Source organism: Magallana gigas, chromosome 1, assembly GCF_963853765.1.
Source record: "Magallana gigas chromosome 1, xbMagGiga1.1, whole genome shotgun sequence".
NCBI lineage: Eukaryota > Metazoa > Mollusca > Bivalvia > Ostreida > Ostreidae > Magallana > Magallana gigas.
Window position 1 is genome coordinate 14,968,492 of NC_088853.1, and position 11,567 is coordinate 14,980,058.

At 32.6% G+C, this 11,567-nt stretch overlaps 1 long non-coding RNA gene across 1 annotated transcript; it reads right to left on the minus strand.

Annotated features, from left to right (window-relative positions):
- Positions 1-9,734: 9,734 nt before the first annotated feature.
- Positions 9,735-11,567, minus strand: LOC117687648 (uncharacterized). Its single transcript, XR_004600498.2, has 2 exons — positions 11,428-11,567; positions 9,735-10,041 (listed from the first exon to the last, which is right to left on the minus strand). It is a non-coding gene; the product is annotated as an uncharacterized lncRNA (long non-coding RNA).

The window sequence follows — 11,567 nt, forward strand, 5'->3', positions numbered from 1 at the left end:
CCCTATCACTGAAATTTAAAATCAACATATAAAAAATCTGTTAACTAAAAAAACAGAAACAAAATGAGAAGTTTTGGTGAGGTGTATGGGTTAAAGTACTCGTACCGTTTATTTTTTATCATTATCATATAAAAGAAACTTTACTTTTATAATTAATTGAACAAAAACCAAGCATCCTATTGCAATTAAAAAAACAAGAAAAGAAACAAGACTTAAGTACAGTGCCATCATTATCTGTTTTAATCTATAAAACTATGTAATTTAAATTCAAAATAAAGTGTATGGCATACCTGTTCATTAAAAACGATTTTTTGATATGACAATTTCGCACATAATTAAAGATGCACGTGCACGTACATGTATTTGATCAGAAAAGGACCGTTATTGGAAGGCCGTTTAAAACATGCGCCGACTTTTTTTTAGAAAGGTTATAGATTTGATGACATATTCAGATAGATCAAAGTCTCACTCATTATAAATCTCTCTATTTTCAAAGATTTTTTTCGGAATTTTGTAAATTGCAACAAAATTGTATTCCTTATTTTCGTCATGATACCACAACACAATCACTTATTTGAAATGTATAGTGTTATATGAATATTTTCAAATAGAAACACGTATTTCACATCTGCACCGGTAAGCGTAAGATCAAATAAATTAGCCAGGATCAGAAAATGATTTTTCAGATGAAGTACTCTTTGTTGACATTTACCTATACTTAAGCTAATCATCTAACACAGAAAAGAAGCCATAGAGGACTATCTTTGATTGTGTAAAATGAGGGGAAAAGTAAGTCTTGTTGTTTCTGTTTGAAGTTTGAAGAGCCCTTAATAAACAATGCATGAATATTCTTCTCTATAATACAGACGACAGTAATGTTTAAATTACGCCATTTTATAGCATTCGATATTGAAATGTTCATTAGAAAAAAATTCAAATGGTCAGTATCCAGTTATTCTTCTTTTTTATAAATCAGGCGCAAATTAATAAAAACGCAAATTTGAAGAAAAACTACATGCTATGATATGATTAAAGATAAAAGTATTTTGTGATGAATAAAAATCAAACTACATTTTTAATATAGAAATCGTTAATGATGTAGTAGTGTAATAGAAAAGAGATTGTACAAATTAAAATTTGATGTCACACTAATACTCCGTTTAGAAATGTCAACTCTAAATTGCCACATATTTGAGAATTACAAAATACTTCATATTTAAATGTAATTGGAAGAAAAACAATCGAAATATTAAAATGTTAAAACAGCGCCTAGAAGTAAAAGAATTATAATACAATAAGAAAAGCCATCAGCATCAGTGCAATGTATTCCTTTGGAAACGAAATACCTTAATAAATCTTGAACGACAATCTATATGAAAAGAAATACAGCTTGTATGGCCTTATAGTGCCCAGTCAAATGACATTCAAGCGGATTATAAAAAAGCGTGCACTGCCTAAAACCAGGTTATACAGCATAATCTGGGCAATATTTAAAAAAAATCCTTATAATTTCATCAAAATATAAAAATAAATCAGTTATTAAAGATAAAAATTATTTATTTTTGCATAAAATTTGACTTTACATAAAAACTGTAACACGCGCATGAATATACTTAGCAATGGCCGACGAGCAGTTGAAGGGAATGGCAGACATCTTGGATGTTCTTGGACAACATGTGACTGTTAGAGGTATTTTTCAAAATTAAAAACACAGCTATTGAATGTGGAATCCTGTTGAAAAATGTTTGAGGATTGAAGGAAAACACCAGGATTGGATGATGAAGCAAACATGGGAAGAACACAAAATAGCAAGGGGTCAACATACGGGCCTTGGACCTGGGCCTTCGATCCAGAAGTGTACGTAGATACGGCAGGTTGGGTTAGTGTGTCGCTCATGTTTGTTTTTCTTATGGATGTTGGAACAATCTCTTTATAACTTTTAACAGAGGCCTCATTCTTATGTCCGCTCATACACATTATATGTCTGATTTTATAACCCGCATCATTCGTGCCCTGAATAGCTGTTAGTAGCTCTTATACAGTGGGCTGTATATCGTTGGGAGCAGGCTTGTGGCGAATTACATTGTAAAGTAATGCATTACATTACCATTACTTCATGAATTTGGGCATTAAATTACCATTAGCATTACTTGATTTTCTTGAAGTAATGCATTACATTACCATTACATGAGTAAAGTAATGCATTACCATTACTTTGTTTTAAAAAAGTAAAGCTAACTAGAGCAGAGCTCGTGGCAAAGCCACGAGTAGGTCTTCCGTTGTTGCTGCGAGATGAAAATTTATATGATTTGGTGTCAAACGATTATAATGACTAATGACTAAAATTTCACTTCTGCTTTTGTTATAAAAATGTGTTGTGATTGAAAGCCTGTATAACGACAGGAAGAAAATGTTTTAGGAAAACTATTTGTCGAACACAGTTTGTGTAATTGTTTTGAAAACTCTTTAAGGCCCTGTCACACCAAGTTGCGTTCCCAGGGCGTGTTCACGGCGTTGTAAAATTCATGGAATCGCCGTAGGATAGCAAGGAAAATTCAGAAAAAATATACAATCTTATTTAAAAATTGTACAAGTGAAAATGTCACGGCATACTGATGGCGACTGAGGCGTTCTTACAGAGCTCCCAACTACGTTTCCACAGAGTTCTACTTGGCGATTGACTGCCCTCTCGCTGGGTATCCGCCGAGCGCTCATGACGTGCTAGGAGTTTTTACCGCGCGTCCACAGCGTGCTCTGCGCGCTGACTGCGTGCACATGTGCTGTTGGATTCTTTACGGAACGCAGAGCCACGGCGCGTACTTTGTGCATGTTCAAAGTGCGCGCCGTCGCATGGAATTCTAAAATGTTCTAGGCTAGGATATCCCACCGCGGCGAACGAAGATGCCGTTGCGTTGTTACGGCGCTGTAGAAGACTCTAGTTCGTTTACCATGGCGTTTTACATTATTCAATTACGCAGCGGGATCGCCGTGAGGACGCAGCTCCAGTGTGACAGGGGTTTAAACAATGAGAAGTTTAATGGCGAGTTAAATTTTTCAGGGTAGCATGGATTGTTATATACATGTACTCATGATTCATGTAAGGAAATGCACCTTAAAACGTTCATAAAAAACACTTAAATTCTGTAAATAAAACTTTCTAATTTTTTGAAGACTATGTGCAAGTTTGAAATTGTTGCGTGCTGTCAAAATTTGGTAAATAGCCAAAATTGATGGCATCTCTGAAAATTAATTCAGGCTGATATTATTTAATAATACGAGTAGACTTGAACATTCAAAATAAAAAATCAGCCATCAAAGATCATCGGGAGAATTTATGCATAAGTGAGTGTCTAAATTTTACACCTGATATACAGACACCGCTATGTAACGTAAAAATTTAATAACATTATTTACAGAAATGAATATTACTTCTCTCGACGATGCAATTATATTCACAATCCCTATTTTAAGTCAGTTTTTTTTTCCTTGATCGGATCAAAAGAAATTCTCTCGGAGAAAGTATACTTATGTACATGTATTTTGAAAAAAAAAAAAAAACGGGAGAAACTTTAATAAAAATAAGCGAAAAATTATGGTGCTACGGTTTTTATTTTCAGTTAATTTAATTAAATGTGACGAAGGGGCATATTCGGTCGGATTTTTGAGGTAACATGTACATGAAGTAAATTTGGTGCAAGTTCCATGTTTGTTTTTTGTGGGATTTTTTTTTTGGGGGGGGGGGGTTATTTTCTTTGCTTTTCTCTGTTTTGTCATAAAGATATATCAAAATACTACGTACATGTCACAAGCAATATTTGCCTTCTCTATTTATCTTGTATTTTAATAGATTGGGTATTCGTTGTTGACCTAAAATTAGTATTCCACTGGCTGTAGCTAACCATGTAAGTAAATTAAGTAGCATGACATCCTCATACCACACAACTTCAATAAAACGTTTTTTTTAAATCAATTTTCATATAATTAGCAATAAAGAAAATCCCCAAGAACACATGTCCATCTCACTGAAGTGTAAGTTTGATAAGCGCATATATTTTTTGGAGGCACATATGTCGCTATATTATAGTCTGTAAGTCAAGTGAACTATTCTGTCCACACTTGCAATACTTTGATGATTTCTATGGCGACCACCTGCAAAGCATAATGTAGTCGTATTTCATAACATCTTATCCCAAGAACAAATTACATTTGAATTAAAACTTTTAATTATAATATATATTATTCTGTTTATAACTTTACATAATAGAAGTTTAGCGTGTTCAACATTTTTTATAGTATTATTATAATTTATTATAGCCACGTTCTCAGATTTCGATATCGCACCTTTAATGTGAAAATGAAAGTCTTGTTGTTTGATAATTGACCTCTTTGAAGAAAGCACCCTTCGAACTGTTGATTAATTACGTAACAACTGATGATCTGCAGCCATAAATAACCTGGGGCTACATGTATGTATGTTCTGAGCTGTGTGCGCTGAAGCGACACAAGGCTTTCGGTAGCACGTGGCGATTGAATTTTCGCAATAAAGAAAGCTGAAATTTACAAAGACTGACAAAATAAAAAAAAACGGGTGGGAAAGAGAAACACTCTCAGGAGAAAATGTTACACATAAGAAGTCACTATCAAATGATTTTCGACTGATCTGGAATTTGAAAAAAAAGAGCACTTGGCAGCGGGGCGGTGGGAGGGCAACACAGAAATAAGTTCGTTTTCACAATGAAACGAACGACCATGTAGAAACACTACAGAAGTTATTAATATGTGACCGATAGAATCTAAACAAAACTTGTTTCAAATTCATGTGAATATTCTTTAAAATAATCACTGAATGCCTCAATTCAGGGCATTTTTTTATCGTGTCAGCACCTCCCGCAAACATGGAACCTTGATCATAATTTGATTTTATTTTTTTAACTGCCTTGTACGCTGTCGTATAAATCAATGCTAAATCAACTGTACGAGTAAAATAAATTTATCTGTTCACCTGAAACCAATATAATAGTTAAAAACGTAATAAAAATAGTTGCGTTCGTACAAAATACCAAACATGCACGCGTGATAAGGTACATGTAGAGGTCACTTGCGCGGGATCTCCTCGGCCATGTGCGAGGGATGATCATTATTTAAAGGTTTTAATATTTGTGGGGGTTTTTTGTTGACTGAAAACATTATTTGTACAATTTTTAAAACATTTAAGACTTACAAACCAACCATTCAAATATGTCTGACGAGTATTTCCGATTTGGAGTAATATCGCTTTTATTAATTTTCAGAACGACTTTTTAATTTACCCCCCAATGTTTAATTTAATTTAATATAAAATGAACAAACTTTTATAACGTAAAAATAAAACAGTGTACAGTGCATTTACGGCTATATAAACTCAAACACGTTCATATTCATGTAAGTGTGCGGGTGCGAATCTTATGTATGAGATAACCGTTTACCGCTAGGTAGTGCAGCCGTGGATGATTTCCTTGGCCGCGGGCGAAGGATAGATAACATAAAGTTTTAACGCATACACACGCACAGCTCAGAACCTAGGAAGATTCGAAAAGTTTGCAATTTAATGACTAAAATCTATCAAATAGAAATTCTTTTTTTACTTAAAACCCACAATTGATATATATGTCTGATATTGCATTAGATTGAGAATGGCATTGCTTTAATTAATTAACTGAACGATTTCTTAATTGACACCCTATCGTTTAATCCAATTGAAGAATAAACCTTTATGTGTAATCAAAACTGAAACAATTCTTCAGTTCGCACCTAAATTAACTCATATATGAGAGACGCAACTCTCGTGTATTAGATAACCGCTGACCGCTAGGTAGTCCAGCCGCGACCATGGTGACCGATTTTCTCGGCCGTCGGCGAGGGATAGCTTACGTAATGATACGCACACAGCTCTGATTCAAGGTTGATTTTAAATGCATGCAGTATGATAACTAAAATGTAATGCATAGAATTTTTTTCAATAAGTATTTTGTGTTTTACTAGAAAAGAAAAAGAATGTTTTGTTTTTCTATTCACGTCTTTAAGGATAATGCACTATAAGAACTAAACAACAATGACTTTAACTTCTATAAAAAAAAAAAGCATGTGTTTTAATTTTTTTTCTCATGAATTAAAGCCTCCTGTATAAACCATCATACTTTCTGTGGTAGCTTTTTGCAAGTTTTACGCGCAAAGACTTTCGTTAACTTGCTAAATGAAAACAGGTACATGTTAACATGTAAAGCTTTTTACACTCATACTACACAAATCACTTACAAAATAACATTGTAACGACCTTTATGAGATCCCAACAAACAACTTTTCCAGCAACAGTCATATCGAAATCCTAACCGTTTTTGAGTTATTAAGCAAAATCTTTTAAGGGCTACTGGCCCTTAATTTAAGGGGCCAGTCCTTTTTTATTGGAGTCAAATGAAAGCCCTTAACATTATGCACAACTTTTGTTCTATATGTATTTAGGAAATATTTCAAACTAAAAAGTTACGAAGCTAAAACATGAGAAAAATTTTGCTATTTTTAAAACATAGATTTCGATTGAATAATTCGAGTGGAATGATTGGAAAAAACTAGAATATAAAAATCAGAAGACAATATTCAAATTGTCAATAATAAAGATTTTTAACTATAAATTATTTGCTACGGACCATTTCGGAGCCTTTGTCTGGAAACTAATGCCCCTAAAATTTTAGAAAAAGGGGAATAACTCAAAACCGGAAATTGCTTTTTCAAATTTTATTGTGCTCTTGAAACCTAATTCAATTTACAATATATCGTGAAAATTTGAATGAAATCGGATGACAAACAAATAAGTTATTGAGGTTTTAAAAACGTCTAGAAGAAGAAAAATAATAATGAAGAAAAACCATCAGAATCAGTATAAGGTCTTCCGTTGGAAACGGAAGACCTTAATAAAGAGTTTTTGCAAATGTTTCAAATATAAAACACTATTTAACATATCTACAGGTTCATGTTCAGTATCAGGTTCAAATTCAATGACTATATATACAAGAGTAATTCCTTATTTGCTCAATATATAATAATCTTGTGACATTATGAACAACATATTCCATAAGTAAAAAGATGTTTATAGACATTTGGCATGATACAATGTCAGATATGATATAGAGACACAGAATTTGTGCATCACAGAAATCAATTTATGGAATAATGTTGCGGTTATTAAAAAGCTAAATAGAAATATTTGCCAAGATGCTACAAATCTTTATAATTTTGGACACTCAATTGTATTAATTTATAGACAGAGGGTTTTTCCCAGTTATATTTCTTAATATATTTTAATCGGATTTCTTTATGCTGAGCACACTTTAAGACAAAGGATTGCTGTTGCAAGTTATGAGCAAAGTTTCAAAGGTTTCATCTTTTAACTGCATCCTATTGTTTGAAAATCTTCCCAGCTATACTAAATAAATGTTCTACAGGTGCAGTGGAAGCTGGGACTGAAAGATTGTTTGACAATCTTTATCTTAGGATATTAAGTGAAAAAATAGAAAAAATACATGAATCTTGTATTGTCTATCTGTCCAAACTATTGTACTTAATATACATGTACAACAGAGAGAGAGAGAGAGAGAGAGAGAGAGAGAGAGAGAGAGAGAGAGAGAGAGAGTAAAATTATTTTCAATGGGTTATAATATTGGAAGTGATTTTGATTTTCATCATGGATGGACAGTGCATTCATTTTGCCCTTAAAGGTGCATGTCTGTCCCCTATTCTATTGGGACATCGCATAGGGAAGTTGATTGGGGTGTTTAGCACTCCTTATAACAATAGATTGTTTTGATTAGTTTATCCTGGGGGCATAGTGTGTTGTTGACACATCTTTATTGAAGTGCAAACTAATTGGAGTAAATTTTTTAAATGATTTAAAACTATTAAAAACCACACTCATAAAAATATTATGAAACTGTGTTGTTATGTCTAGTAGTATGAACAATTTAAAAATGAAATTTTATAAATCTTTTTTAATACAACTAAAACATTTCTATTTTAAGAATTATTTCTTTCTTCTTTATAATAAGGTTAATCAAATTCAATTTCAGCTATTCATTTATTCATCACATTTTTTAAAGTGAACATGCATAAATAAGCATAGTAATGCAAAGTAATGCCATGTAATGCCAGCATTACACTAAATTTTGGAAAGTAATGAATTACATTACCATTACTTGTAATGCTAATTTTTTGGCATTACACATTACTAGCATTACTTTGAAAACATGTAATGCATTGCAATGCATTACCATTACATTTAGCATTACCTCAAGCCTGGTCGGGAGCAATTAGATTCTTTTGAAAAGTCAGCCATAAATCGAGTAAATTGGTAAGTTATAAGTGGACCGTTATTGTATCAAATTTTTACTGTTTCCGGGAATGAGAGCGCACGTTTTTTGCACTGGTTAAAGAGGAACTCTGTATTTAGGTCGGTTTTGATGGAAAGAGTTAAGAAGTCTTAAATGGGAATTTTTACGGCGCTAGGCACAGCACCAATACACTTTTCTTTTGGATTTTCTGTATAGTCAATAACACCTTTTCAGTTTGGTTGTTTTGTTTTGTGAGATAAAGTGACATATTCAGCTGATGGTGGAATTCAAATATATGTGTGACATGTTTTTTGTTTTCTTTCAATCGAAAATGCATCATCCAGTGTTTGGATGGCATCCTCATATGATGTAGATACATAAACTCTAATTCTTAAAGTGAAAACTCAACAACAAGGAGGAACTCTGTTGCCACCAAGTCTACATTGCCATCTTCATGACCATTACCAGTTGTTTGTTTAAGGTGTTGATTGACGAGGCCGAGTACAGATCGAGTACACACGTTTTCGCGCAGCGTTTAATTTGTATTGTGACGTCATCTTTTTGCAAAACTATTCGGATTATGTTAACTAGTACCAAGAAATATTTGACTTTTTTTTGTTTAAGTTACTCCTGTTATTTTTTAGTAACTCTGCTTCTTACAGGTACTTATAGCTTAACTTTTGACACTTATGAAAGACCCACTCGTTGCTTTGCAACGAACTTTGCTCTAGTTAACCTATATATTTTTCTTTAGAAGTTCTTTGTAGATAACAAAATGATATTCATTGATCTTTAAGTTAGAATACTGTATATGTTCATATATTACCATTTGCAAATATAAATGTTTCCCTATATGAACCTATGGAAATGCAAAAACGTTTTTTAACGAATATTTACGTTTGCAAATATGTTTCCTTGTATGAACCTATAGAATAGCAAAAACGTTCTATTATGTGAACTTTTACTGAGATTTTAACGTGTGAACTTCGAATGACGTCCCAATGATTTCCACTCGTGTTTATTGTTTGACGGTCGCATGATTGTAAACATAAAATATGTTTATTGTACTTATTGATATGTACGGATGAAAGGTATACTCAAAATAATAGAAAATTATGTAAGAGACATTGCCCTTTACGTAGAGTAAAACATAATCAATGACATATTATTCAAATTAATTGTATGCCTTTGTTTAGATGTCTTCTACTTATATTATTTTGATATAATTATTTATTCATTTATTTGTTGATGTACTTTCAAAATAAAGTTGATGTACATGTACAGTTCCAGAAATCAATGTCATTGATATACACACCTGAACCAACACTTTTATATGTTTAATTCAACTTACCATAGTACATAGTTCAAACATAATGTGTTTGTTTACATTTTATTTATGTAAGTATACCTCAAATACTTATGATTTATCCAACATAAAACAGAACAAAATTGTATTTGTCACTAAATCCAGTATATTTTATATTCACACGATGACGCTTGTTTGTTTAATATGAACGATGGCGGTCCCTGGGTCTTGATCTTGGCCTTGATCTTGGCCTTGGCCTTGCTCTAAACCATGGCCTTGGTCTTGGTCTTTGCCTTGGCCTTGGCATAAACCATGGTCTTGGACTTACATGGGAAAGAGTCTCCACGTACATCATACCATGTACTCGAGCAGCAGCTATTGAAGAGAAATAAAATTTACTCAAAGGAAAACAAATTGAAGTAGTATGATTCGTTGTTGGTTTGAAATATGCATGTGTACAAAGTAATAACTCAGATACAGGTAACTAGAAAACATTAAGAACATTCTGACATTTTTAAATTACAATTAAATTATATTCAGAGTGATACCAGGTATTTCGCGTGAGTGAGTCTGGACAATGCACAGAGACATAGATAAGTATCTAAACGCAGTTTTAACACAGATAAATAATATGTATTGTAACGTTTGATCTCGAGAGAAAAAATGGCTCTTTATATTTCCCATTTGGTAAGGCCGAATGGTCATTGCACTTTTTTTAACTCTTAGGCGTGTCTATTAATATTCTTTGAATAAAGAGTCTTGTTAAATCACCTTTTTAACAAGATTATGACCAGCGATATCATAAAAATATGTTCTGAAAAGTTATTTCAGTATCTTTATTTCCACAAAAAAGCACCAATAATCAATCTAGACGGATCCGAAAATGGGGTAACTTCGAATACAAAGTCTTTGGAACCACCATGTTGCGAATTTCTCCTGTTTTGTAGCTAATGTAAATATGTAAAATATGCCTCCCTGTACGGTTAAAATACGATTAAAAATAAAGAAAAACAAGCGTGAAAAAAAGAAACGATACAGATATAGTTTATTTTAAAATTTATATTTTAAAAGAAAAGTTAAAATAATTCGGAAAACAACAAGAAAAAATTACAAATAATAAATTTGGATTATGGAGATGAAAATTGAAATGCTGTACTTATCTTTTTAATAAGAATGATGGTTTGAAAAAAGAATTCGACTTATTATTATGTATACATGTTTTGTTACAGTGCCGACTGAACGAACAGCGTATGATCAACAGAAAGGTGTAGTGAATACAAACGGGATACACACTTAACGGTTATAATTTTTTCACATCCTAGCACACAAATAAATATGTAATCGTTATTAATTTATGAACAAACATTGAATTATTCATCTTTCTTGACATCGTCATCGGTACTAGAATTGGCCAACTTTGACAGGAAAGGAAATTTATTATAATTTATTCAAAGGACCTATACATGTATGTTTGCAAAATACACACTGTATAAAGCATTTTATAGTATTTCAAGACCTTATTATGAATACTCCACTTTGCACGATCGATTTTGCTAAGAGTCCCGTTTTCACGTAACAATGTTGTGTTTTGTATAGCCTCACATGCGCCGAACTTCTTTTTCGGAGAGTTTTAACATTTTAGAAATCACTTCCATTTACTCATTTTTTGTGTTCCGCCCCGACTGATAATCCACATGAAAAAACCTTTAAAAGTTGTTAATTAAATATTTTAAAACGAATATTTCCTTTTTGTGTTCCTACCTATATCCGGGTCTCTTTCCAAATTTCCTTCCACTTGGTGTAGAGAAAACATCATCCCTACAACGAACAGAAGGAAAAACAAATTCCGAGATGCCATGGTTTATTGACTGCTAGCATTTGAATGCGGAGAAAAACGGTGC